The following is a 12,947-nucleotide window of genomic DNA, read 5'->3' as shown; positions in this document are numbered from 1 at the left end:
ACTTTTTCTGTAATATTAAAACAAAAATTTGCACAGATCTTAAACAATTATAATACAATATATTATGTCATTTGTATTAAAAAAAAAAAAAAATAAAGGACCTAGGACAGGTATTCTCTCTGCGTACCCTATAGGAACAGATACAGGGGAGCACTCACCAGGAGAGCGACCAGCGTATGTTACAACCGTGCTATCACGCCACCTTACACCCCCGATCCAAGCGAAATCATTCAGCAAAAATAGAAATAGGAGCAGAGCACCAGGTTGTTTCTCAAATAAAAGTGTTCTTTATTGAAATCTTTAAAATCATAGCAGAGAGCACGACTTAACGCGTTTCGTGGCTATATGCCACTTCCTCAGAAGCTGAGCCAGTGACCCCCACCACCCATGTTTATATGCACACCCTGCACTCCCACTAATTCAATTAAGAATTAACCCCATGAATGACCAAGTGGTTAAAACCATGCACACATAGTACTATAAAACCGATCAGATTCTCATAATTAACAAATCTCACCCCACAATAGGGGAAAGAAAACAGAATAATAACATAAGGAATAACCATTGAGTCAATTGAATAGAATTAAATAGAGATTAAATATAAATATACTGCATAAATATCACATACATAAATAGATATCCTGGTATTTAGCCAAAAGATTTCCCACCCTCAGATCATACAAGAAAAACATCCAAGCTATTTCTAATATATATTAGCATGTAGAACTACCCAAATAATATATATTATTATAATAAGGACACACCAATCGATATCGAAATTAAGTTAACAGTAACAAGAAACCTCCCACTCCCTATTGAGACCTCCATACTGTTCCGTGGTATGCGTACCCTAGAACTGTCCCTGTGTAATGAGATATTATTATTATCTCACATAACATATGAACTGATACAGGTATAGGACCCATTATCCAGAATGATCGGGACCAAGGGTATTCCGGATAAGGGGTCTTTCCGTAATTTGGATCTCAATACCTTAAGTCTACTAAAAAATCAATAAAACATTAATTAAACCCAATAGGAACCTTTTGCATCCAATAAGGATTAATTATATCTTAATTGGGATCAATTACAAGGTTCTGTTTTATTTCTACATAGAAAAAGGAAATCAGTTTTAAAATTCTGAATTATTTGATTAAAATGGAGTCTATGGGAGAAGGGCATTCCGTAATTCGGAGCTTTCTGGATAACGGGTTTCCGGATAAGGGGTCCGATACCTGTACCATCAAATAAGCAAAAATTATATTGTTGCCACCGTTTCCTTCTTTATTTCACTAGGCATGTACCAAATTGCATAAAGCTGAATACCGAATTCTCAACAAAAGGATTGACTTAAATAACCACCAAACCCTAACTTGCATATTTACGTTTGAGAAAAGCTTTCAAATATCGACATCCGTGAGCAAAAACTATTTTACGTTCAAGGGGGTGGTGATTTATCAATATTCAAATAAGAATATTGATATTGAAGCTATTCACATTTTTTTTTTTGCCAAAACCTCCAGATTCAAATTAGGTTTTCTATGTAATATTCCATATTTATTAAGAGCAAAACATTCAAACTTCTCAAATGTAACAGTTGGCATCTAAAAAGCTTGTAAAAGTCAATGGGAGTTTATGTGGGGAAATTTATGTGGTTTTTCAATTTTTTTCATTGAAAGTTATGGGTAGAAATTTGATGCATTTGAGCTTTTCTTCCATGGTTTAATTCGATTGCGGTTTTTTATCTTGTAACTTATATTATTATGAAATTCACAAGAACAATTAGGAATGAATTCAATGACGTTCAAGGTAATGGAGCTTAATATCTTCGTAATTCGATTGCATTTTTAAATTTCAATTTTTAAATAAATAAACAGGTATTCGAGTATGATAAAAATTTGAGTTTATTTGAACTGCAAAAAACTTCACTCATTTGAAAACTGCTAAACAAGCCTCCAATTGTCTGGAGCGTTAAAGTCACATGACTTTTGCAGTCTGTTTGGCTGAGCTAAGGATTCGGCTGAATCTGAATCATACAAAAGATACTGGGATTTAGACAGATCTAGAACCAATTTCTGCAGTCAGTGTATCTCTACATTTTACAGGCTACTGATAAGAAACCCCTATATTTATTATTATATATGAATAGTAAAAAAAAAAAAAAAGATTTTGAGTACCAATTAAATTAGTTAAAAAACTTTAAAAATAAATACCAGTTAAATGAGGTCACCAAAATCTCAGGTTGCAGGATTTGTGAAAACGGTATTCTTTCCTGTGTGTGTATATATATATATATCACTCTAACCACTCCCCCGCCCTCTAGGCACACTGCCATCTGCCTACAGAGTTTCTGTGGTAAGTGGATTGTTACTGACAGTTAGCCCTTCACTAATCTTATCACACACCAGGTCTCTTCCTCATTCAGATATTTTACTGCCTTATACCAGTTCAACATTTTTGTATATTTTTATTTTATTCACATATTAAGGACAAAACCTTCCCTTTCCACCAAAATATGGTGCATGAAATACAAATTTAGGGTATTCAAGTTGTTTTTTTTCATTATTATTATTAACATTTATTTATAAAGCGCCAACATATCCCGCAGCGCTGTACAATAAGTGGGATTCATACATTGGACATACAGAGTAACATATAAAGCAATCAATAACCGATACAGGAGGTGAAGAGAGCCCTGCCCAAAAGAGCTTACAATCTACAAATCTCATTTTTTATTCAGATTTTTATAAATAATAATAAATAAATAAGCTAAAAAATTTTTAAAAAAATTTTGAGATTATTCCAAGTAGGGTTCAGAGTTGGTTCCATCGATTGGTTGGGGGCAGGTTTATCAATATTCAACATTAAGTTTTTACAATGATTTGAGTTTTTCACTGCAAGGAAACCCACCATTTTTACTATATTTGAATTTGAGTTTTCCAAACTGAGATATTTAAGATTTTTTTTTAAAAAAGCTAATAGTTGGAGAATTTCTATAAAAGTGGTGGGTAAATTATCAAAATTCAAGTTTTCAAAATAAATTTGACTCATTTGACATTTGAAAGTTTTTCATAAATAAGCTAACAATCAACATTTTCGTGTCTGAGTTTTTCCAAAATAAAAAAAATGTAAAATTCTTGATTAAAGGAACAGTAACACTAAAAATTGAAAGAGCTTTAAAGTAATAAAAATATAATGCACTGTTGCCCTGCACAGGTAAAACTGGTGTGTTTGCTACAGTAACACTACTATAATTTATATAATAAGCTGCTGTGTAGCCACGGGGGCAGCCATTCAAGCTGGAAAAAAGGAGAAAAGGCACAGGTTACATAGCAGATAACAGATAAGTTCTGTAGAATACAATAGTGTTTTATCGGTTATCTGCTATGTGCCTGTGCCTTTTCTCCTTTGAATGGCTGCCTCCATGGCTACATAGCAGCTTATTTATATAAATTATAGTAGACTTTCTGAAGTAAACACACAACTTTTACCAGTGCAGGGCAGCAGCACATTATATTTTAGTTACTTTTATACACTTTCATTTTTTTGTGGTACTGTTCCTTTAAGAATATTAATATATTTACCTCCCTGAGACATATTTATCACAATTCTTATTTTTCACTAAAACAAAATCGCAAATCATTGTGACTGCAGCTTTTCTTGCAATAATGGGTTTTTTTTTTCCTCTTTTAAATTCTCGTAAGGGATAACCTCGAGCACTGTGGCAGAAACCTAAAAAAAAACCCTCAAATAACAAAATTCCTTCTATGGCACCTCAACATATTTTGGATTGCAAGATTTAAATGTATTTTTTTTAAGATTTTCATTTGATAAATCTTAAAAACTCCCACCTAATATGATCACAGATTTGCGAAATGGCAAAAAATCAGCGAAACTGCGAAAATGCATGTAAAACGCGTGCAAAAAAGTGCACAATATTATGTCGGGTAACCACAAGATGAGTAATGAGGCATTAGTAATTAGTTTCTGTTTATTAGGCTCCATGCCTACCTGTATGTATGTATGTATAACTTTATTTATAAAGCGCCACAAGGGTACGCAGCGCATATTTTTACAGAATACAAAATTACACACAGGGAGGACAAGTGATTTAATAAATAAATACAGTAAATATATATATATAAGTGCCATGTTGTATGAAACACAGTGGGAAGGAGGTCCCTGTCCCGTAGAGCTTACAGTCTAAGGGGCACAATTACTAATCCACGAATCCGAATCACGAATGGGAAAAAATCGGATTGGAAATGAACATTTCTGAAGATCGCAAATATCACGAAAATGCTTCCGAAAAAATCGTATTAGTCACGATAATATCGTATTGGCGATCCGAAAGTCACGAAATTTTCGTACCGAACAATTGTAAACAACGGTAAAACCTTTCTGATTTTTCGTGCGACGTACGAAAAAGTCGTGCGGACGCCCGAAAAAATCGGTGAAAATACGCTCGGAGCGTTCGTGCTTTTGTAAATGTGCCCCTAATGGGCACATTTACTAACCCACAAACGGGCCGAATGCGTCCGAGTGCGTTTTTTTCGTAATGATCGGTATTTTGCGATTTTTTCGGAAATTATCGCGACTTTTTCGTTACCAATACGATTTTTGCGAAAAAACGCGAGTTTTTCGTAGCCATTCCGAAAGTTGCGCAAAATCTGGCGATTTTTTCGTAGCGTTAAAACTTGCGCGAAAAGTCGCGATTTTTTCGTAGAGTTAAAACTTGCGTGAAACCTCGCGCCTTTTAAGTTTTAACGCTACGAAAAAGGCGCGACTTTTCGCGCAAGTTTTAACGCTACGAAAAATCGCCAGATTTTGCGCAACTTTCGGAATGGCTACGAAAAACTTGTGTTTTTTCGCGCAAGTCGTAATGGCTACGAAAAACTCGCGTTTTTTTGCGCAAATCGTATTGGTAACGAAAAAGTCGCGATAATTTCCGAAAAGTCGTAAAGGCGCCGAAAAAATCGCAAAATATACGAAAAAGTCGCAAAATGTTCGTTTTCCAATCGGAATTTTTTCTAATTCGGATTCGAATTCGTGTCTTAGTAAATCAGCCCCTAAGTGTCTACCTGCGAATATTGGTTCTTGCCATGCTTCAGTGGTGAGGGTGGGCCCACGATGCTGGGGCCCCCTTGAAGCTCCCCAGTGTATATTTCCCCCTTGCCATAGCCCAAAACTTACTGGTAGCTAGGGTATAAGCTTGATGCCACTGTTATTAATAGGGCACAATAACAAATAAATAGGAAGGATGGTAATGTTTTCCAGAAAAGGTGCCAACCGTACTGGCATCTTTAGAGACTTCTGAGCCACATGTTTGTGTGGGGGGGGGGGGGTCAGGAGGGGAGGGTAAATAGATCTATGAATGAACTTGTAATTCAATTCAAATAATCTGTAAAGCTCTGAGTATCATGTAAATAAATAATAATCATAACTGGAACATAGAAGCTTTTAGAATGCCGCTTGGTCCGCAACACTTCTGGTGTCTCCACCCATTAAAGCAACAGTAACACCAAAAAAAAGGAAAGTGTATAAAATAATTATAATATAATGTACTGTTGTCCTGCACTGGTAAAAGTTGTGTGTTTGCTTCAAAAAGACTACTAGTATATATAATAGTTTATATAAACAAGGCTGCTGTGTAGCCATGGGGGCAGCCATTTTAAAGGAGAAAAGGCCCAGGTTACTTAGCAGATAACAGATAAAACATTATATTCTACAGAGCTTATCTGTTATCTGCTATAGAACCCGTGCCTTATCACACAGCTTTTACAGTGCAGGGCAACAGTATTTCATGTTTTAATTACTTTAAAGCTATTTCATTTTTTGGTGTTACCGTTCCTTTAAATCCTATGTTCATCTGCCATAACTTCCCTGTACAAAATTCTGTACCCGTTTTGCACAAAGAATAGAGTGCAATGTTGGACTTACATATTACACTAACCAAGGCTAATATAGACCCTATAAGGCTGATTTAGGCCCCACTGGGAATTGGGAAACTCAACATCAGTGGTAGAGCAGAATAAAAGTATCAGCCACCACTTTCCTAACCTACTTACATAGTCTTTCTGTAGTAGAGGAAGCAGCCAAGCTTCCAAACCAAACCTTTTGAGTATAGTGGCCCTTTAAAGGGTGCCTATCATAAGAAAATTGTTTCCCCGCTGGAAGTGTGTGCTAATAGAGCCCACATTTGGGGGAAACAATATTATTTTGCCATAAAAAATGCCCTAGGGAGCACTATGCTGCCCATATAATAAAGGAGCACCCAGAGAGGACAGTTGTGTTTATTGTGCCCATTAAGCCCTAAGTTCTTGCATTTTTCCCCATTTTCCCCAGCTTTCATCTTCGATATATTTTTATGAGAGAAGTTCTAATGGATATTTTAACATTTGCATCACTAATAAAGGTCACATTGTTGGTATTTACTTTATGAAGTTCAGATTCTCTCTGCTTCTGTTGCATTGATACATCTTAGTCCACCCGGGAATAGTGGGTCTACTGGGATTACATTCACCCCTTTACCCACAGGAAAATTCTCAAAAATCAATCACTAGTGGGGCTACTGTAGGCTCTCTTACTACTTCCTACCCTGGGAAACTCGCAGGTATGTTCCTCCTTATATGTTTAGGAAACCTTTCTAATAGTATTGAGTAATATACTATATCCATACTATCATATTGTCTCTCTCATCTGCTGGAACCATTCATGTTTCATTGGTTTGGCCCATTTCTCAGGTTCAACAGACATGATTTCTTCAGTATTTACTGATATTATTATATTTCATAAGGGTGACTCATATAATGACAGGCTGTGGCTTAAAGTCGAGCTGCAGGTTTTACGGCTGAGGGTACTGTATCCTTTGATGTGTTCACTGCCCCCCACTAACATATAGACATGTTTATTATTCACTAATACATATTCTATTGTAGTTCCCACTAATCCTTTTCACGTGTCATAAAGGGTAACTAACATATGTAGATAGGCGACTTGAAGGTTTGGGTCAGTTTTGTTTTGCCACTCTAGCTTGGATTTCTTTATTAAGTGATAAGTTCTAGGAGTTATCATCAAGCTTGAGACCTGACTAGTATTTTACAAGCCCACTCAGCCAATCAGGCGTATGATAGGTTGGCCAGCACTCATATAAAATGTTACTGTGGCCACTTGCCATGTTGTCATCAAATTGCCCAAGGACAACCCTATTATAAACAAAAAAAACAACATAATTTATCCATGAAATACATTTGTACTTTTAGAAACTTCCTGCTGGAGGGGTCACATTTGACATTGAGTTTGCCAATATCTTCTCTTCTAACCCTGTATAGCATGACAGCACAGTAATAAGCTGGAATTCCATCTGATATCCCTGGCAGATATGCAGGTCTTATCTTTTCAAAAGCTTGAAGGAGAAGATTGACGCAAGTAACTCTCTAGGTGGCATGATACGTGAAAAATGTATCATTAACTTATCTCTGTCTGTTACAAATCTGAGAATCTAAAAACAGGTACAATGTTCCCTCCAGATCTAGTAACTCATAGCAACAAATAAAAAAAATTGCTTTCAAACTGCAGGCCGGGTGCTATGAGTCACCTAAATTTTACTTCTAAGGGTTAAAAGTGAGATTCTAAAACTGACACTGCCTTGTTCCCTAAGTACAGAAGCTCATTAAAAGGATTCTGTCATGATTTTTATGGGGTACTTTTTATTTCTAAATAACACTGTTTACACAGCAAATAATTCACTCTGCCATTTAAAATGTTATTCTTGAACCAACAAATGTATTTGTAGCTGTAATATTGGTGTGTAGGCGCCATCTCAGTGCATTGTGCCTGAGTCTGAGCTTTCAGAAGGAGCCAGCGCTACACATTAGAACTGCTTTCAGCTAACCTATTGTTTCTCCTACTCCCATGTAACTGGAGGAGTCCCTAGCCGGACTTGGATTTCTTACTATTGAGTGCTATTCTGATACCTACTGGGAGCTGTTATCTTGCTCCCTTCCCATTGTTCAGCTGCTGGGAGGGGGGGGATATCAATCCAACTTGCAGCGCAGCAGTAAAGTGTGACTGAAGTTTATGAGAACACAGGTCACATGGCTGTGGCACCCTGGGAAATGAAGAATATGGCTAGCCCCATGTGAAATTTCAAAATTTAATATAAAAAAAAATCAGTGTTTTTGAAAAACAGATTTCAATGCAGGATTCTGCTGGAGAAGCTCTATTAACTAATATGTTTTGAAAAAATATGTTTTCCCATGACAGTTTTCCTTTAAGGAGGCTATATAAAATCAGAGCGTAAGGGATCATCAGGACATATGGCTGTATCCAGGGTCGGACTGGGCTGGCGGGACACCAGGAAAAAACCCAGCAAGCTCTCATGGGCCCTGCCGACCAAGACCAGATCCCTGCCTGCCCTACCATAATTGTGGCATAAGTGCTGGGGTTAGGTGCTTGTGGGGGGTGAGTAGGCAGGCAAGTGGGGGCCCCAGAGGGGGTGTGGGGGCCCCTGAGGTAGCAGCCCCGGTGAGCCATGAACACCTCAGTCCAACCCTGGCTGTATCTTAAAGAGAACAAATTATGGATCATTAATTTAAGGGTAAATTAAAACAGAAGGAAACTCAAAATCACTGGAGGCTCCAATATGTTAGGCAACCCCCACCCTCGGTAACTAAACATACTTTCTCCCCCAGGCTGATGCTTCTCTTCTTTAATAGAGACATATAGCATAAGTGAACCACCCCTCAATCTGGTTGGCAAAAGTGAATAATATATGGTGCTAAAAATGCTCGTTATCTTTAAATATTGTCCTTTTATTGGAGCTCCACACAGATCTGCTACCGTTCTTGTCAAGTGTTTCAAATAAGGGATGGGTGTGTTCTAACAGTCCCTACCAGCAGGAGGGGTTAGCCACAAGCAAAGGCAGACTTTGGTTCCCTATCAGGTCAGCCTATCTACTGATTGGTTCCTATCCTACAGTGCAGTATGCTGAGTGCTGCTGGTCCCCCTGCCCAGCCTGGCAAAGGAGGCAGCAGGAAGTGGAACAGATGGGTGGGACTAGTAGGGTTGTTGGAGAAATTTCAATAAATCAGACCAAAACACATCTTTTTTCTTAAGCATAATACTTTTATATTTACAAAAGTATACTGGACTGGCACTTTTTAGTTTTTTTTTGCACAATATGTCTCCTTTAAAATAAAGCACTTGCTCGAGGTTCTTTTAATACACAAGTACAGGTATGGGACCAGTTATCCAGAATGCTCTGGACCTGGGGTTTTCCAGATAAGGGGTCTTTCTGTAATTTGGATCTTCTACCTTAAGTCTACTATAAAATTATCTGAACCGTAAATAAACCCAATAGAACTGTTCTGCCCCCAATAAGGGGTAATTATATCTTAGTTGGGATCAAGTACAAGGTACTGTTTTATTATTACAGAGAAAAGGGAATCATTTAACCATTAAATAAACCCAATAGGGCTGTTCTGCCCCCAATAAGGGGTAATTATATCTTAGTTGGGATCAAGTACAGGTACTGTTTTATTATTACAGAGAAAAGGGAATCATTTAACCATTAAATAAACCCAATAGGGCTGTTCTGCCCCCAATAAGGGGTAATTATATCTTAGTTGGGATCAAGTACAGGTACTGTTTTATTATTACAGAGAAAAGGGAATCATTTAAACATGAAATAAACCCAATAGGGCTGTTCTGCCCCCAATAAGGGGTAATTATATCTTAGTTGGGATCAAGTACAGGTACTGTTTTATTATTACAGAGAAAAAGGAAACCATTTTTAAAAAATGTGAATTATTTGATTACAATGGGGTCTATGGGAGACGGTCCGTAATTCGGAACTTTATGGATAATGAGTTTCCGGATAAGGGGTTCGATACCTGTACCTTCTTTCCTTCTCCCAGGTATCCTAGGGTGAATGCACTCGTGGCATATTGCCCTACTAGCATCCCACTCAGGCCAACCTCTATAAAATGATTTTTTTGGTGCATCTAAAGGGAGTGGATCATTACAGAACAGTCATTACCTAACAAAATGCCTTGCGTACAAACCACGTTTGACGTTATCGCCTTCCCTTTGGACATATTCTCCCCTTCATACCCATTTATAGAGAATGCCTTTGTATGATTGTGGTAGAACACAATAAAATAACCAAGCAGGAACCACCCTGGGGAATTTCTCACACCTGAGCTGTACATTGGAACAAAATGCAGCTGGTGTGTTGTAATGTTCAAGCCTGAACCTTGTACTTTCCCATGAGTGTAGATGCACTGCTGTGCTTGACTGAAAGGAACAGACTTGGTCACAAAGAAACCAACAGGTTGGAATGTAGCACTGCCTCTAGCTGAATAATAGGGTAATAAGACATTCCAAGTGACTCACCTGTCCTTAACTGGAATATGTATTTTGATTACTTGCGCTTATTTTCCTGGTGTTTCCCTTTTAAACAGACATTCAGGTATGAGGGAAAATGATTAGCATGTAAAGAGTACATTCCTTATATGCATAAAGTACACAGGCATGAGCTGAAAGGGATATATATCAGGGCCAAAGGCCAATAGAACTGGCTAGTACAGACTTAGGAGGAAGCAGGAACTAGAAAGCAGTACAGACTTGATCATTTAACTATAAACTTTTAATTGATAAGTATACAGGCCCAGACTGGCAATCTGTGGGTTCTTGTAAGGGGTTGCTGTAAGATGCAATAGACCAGTGATCCCCAACCAGTGGCTCGGGAGTAACATGTTGCTCCCCAACCCCTTGGATATTGCTCCCAGTGGCCTCAAAGCAGGGGCTTATTTTTGAATTTCTGACTTGGAGGCACATAACCATGTGTACTGCCAAACAGAGCCTCCTATAGTCTGCCAGTCCACATAGGGGCTACCAAATAACCAATCGCAGCCCTTTCTGGGCATCCCCTAAGAATTTTTTTCATGCTTGTGTTGCTCCCCAACATTTTTAAATTTGCTCACGAGTAAAAAAGGTTGGGGTCCCCTGCCATAGACAATCATTATTTATTGGGCCTGTGGGGGGGGGGGGGGGACTGTTTGGGCCTCTGTGTAGTTCTAATACCAGGGCCTACTTTAAACTCCAGTCTATAAAGGTGCCATTATAGTAAAAGAGCACCCAGTCTTTTAAAACTCTGTCCTGTCTCCCATACATAAATAGCTGTTGAATAAAAGTCAATGGCAAATTAAATATGATAAAAGTAATTTGCAAATTACATATGAACCCCAATTTCCTTTTCTTTATTAAAACATGCATTCATGTTAAAAAATGTATTTAAAAAACCTTATATTGCCTGCCCCACCTCTCTGCCTTAGGCACAGACATGGGGCAGTCATTTACTTCAATTAATTCAGCATTTGGTAGCGGTCACTGCACTCCCCCCTCCCCTCATGGTCTCTATTTGTGCATCTTGTGCATAGGTATTGGGTACCCCATTCTGGCACCTACACTAGATTTTGGGGTGATACAAAACTTGACGTAAGTGTCCACAAAAGGGCATCTGCCTCCCTGCTGAGACTGTGAATTCCAACATATTAAATCAGGGGTCTCAAACTCGCGGCCCGCGGGCCATTTGCGCCCCTCGGTACAATATTTTGTGGCCCGCACCAACGCCGAATGAATGGATCGCGATTTTTATTGTGATTCAAGGGATAATGCAAGGCACGGCGGGCGGGAGCTGCTGATTGCGGAAATGACGTTACGCCATCATAACAGTTATTATGGGAAGACGTAAGGAGCTAATTGTGCGCACAGAATGTCTTCCCATAATAACTGTTATGATGGCGTAACGTCATTTCCGCAATCAGCAGCTCCCGACTTTTTTTTGTGAAATCCCTTATGCGGCCCAGCCTCATCCTGACTTTGCCTCCTGCGGCCCCCAGGTAAATTGAGTTTGAGCCCCCTGTATTAAATAATGTATGTAGCGTAGGTTAAGTTCCCCTTTAAACATGAACACTACTGCATTTCAAAAGACTGCAGACAAACCAATATGCAGTCACTTCTTTCCTTTCTGATGCAACCTTACCATACATTCCTCACAGCTGCAATGCAGTCAGGAAAGTCTAAACATTGGCAGAGGGCTGTTGTTAAAACTACAAATCCCATCATCCCCTGACACCCAATAGGATGAGTTTATACAAGAGCTGGGGGGATAAATAGACCGATTCAATGTCAAATTAGAAAGGTAGCTTTACACTACCTTTAAAATGATCATAAGGGCTCATTAGCACTGTTAATTCTAAATACATACACAATGTCTGGAAGCCCTATACCCTATGTGTCTTTTCAACGGGGAGGGGGTGTCAGTATTAGAAAGGTGTATGTGAGAAAGATGGAAAGAGAATTTTTCAGGGGGGGAAGAAAGACTTTTTGGTCTGTTCTCAGCGGCCCGACCTCGACTCTGTCATAGCGCTTTGCACAGAGAAACGCCAAGAGAGGAAGAAAGAGCAGCGGCAACTTCCGGAATGCAGAGCAGCCAATCAGGCGCGCAATTTGAGGCCAATGAGCAGGCGAGGGCGGAGCTATGGGCGGGGTTATGCGCTCGGTAGGGTCAGGCCCATTTCCCCGGCCCCCTCCATTTGTCTTCCTGTCTGGAAGCCGCTTCCGTATAAAGTCTCAGGGGTGAGTAGAGGGGTCTTTGCTGGAGCAGGGAGAGAGGCTGCCGAGGTTTCACTGGTTGCTGTACGTCTGCGCTTCTTAGCAACAATGTAACTAACATTTAGCTGCCAGTCTCTGTGACACTTATCCTGAAGCAAAGCGATTTCATTGGGAGCCGCTGACCCTTGTTTGTTCCTATTAATACTTACTTTTATTACTTTTATTGCTCTGACATTTTCCAGAAGTCTGTTTACTATTTTTTTTTTTTTTTTTATAAAATCCAATTCACAAGTACAACTTACTAACCTGACCTAAGGGTATTTACTTCC

The 12,947-nt window shown here is 38.9% G+C and overlaps 1 protein-coding gene across 2 annotated transcripts in view; it reads left to right on the top strand.

Annotated features, from left to right (window-relative positions):
• The window catches only part of tank (TRAF family member associated NFKB activator), a 47,369-nt gene that overhangs the window by 5,440 nt on the left and 28,982 nt on the right, over positions 1-12,947 (top strand). The window contains exon 1 of one of the 2 annotated variants that reach the window (XM_002933261.5): positions 12,554-12,642. The exons of the other annotated variant lie outside the window; for it this stretch is intronic. The gene's annotated coding sequence lies outside the window, so the exon portion shown is untranslated. Of the gene's footprint in view, positions 1-12,553; positions 12,643-12,947 lie in introns of those variants that run through there. 2 annotated transcript variants of the gene reach the window in all.

Source organism: Xenopus tropicalis, chromosome 9, assembly GCF_000004195.4.
Source record: "Xenopus tropicalis strain Nigerian chromosome 9, UCB_Xtro_10.0, whole genome shotgun sequence".
Taxonomy (NCBI): domain Eukaryota; kingdom Metazoa; phylum Chordata; class Amphibia; order Anura; family Pipidae; genus Xenopus; species Xenopus tropicalis.
Note: the sequence above shows the minus strand (reverse complement) of the source record. Positions and strands in the feature narration are given on the sequence as shown.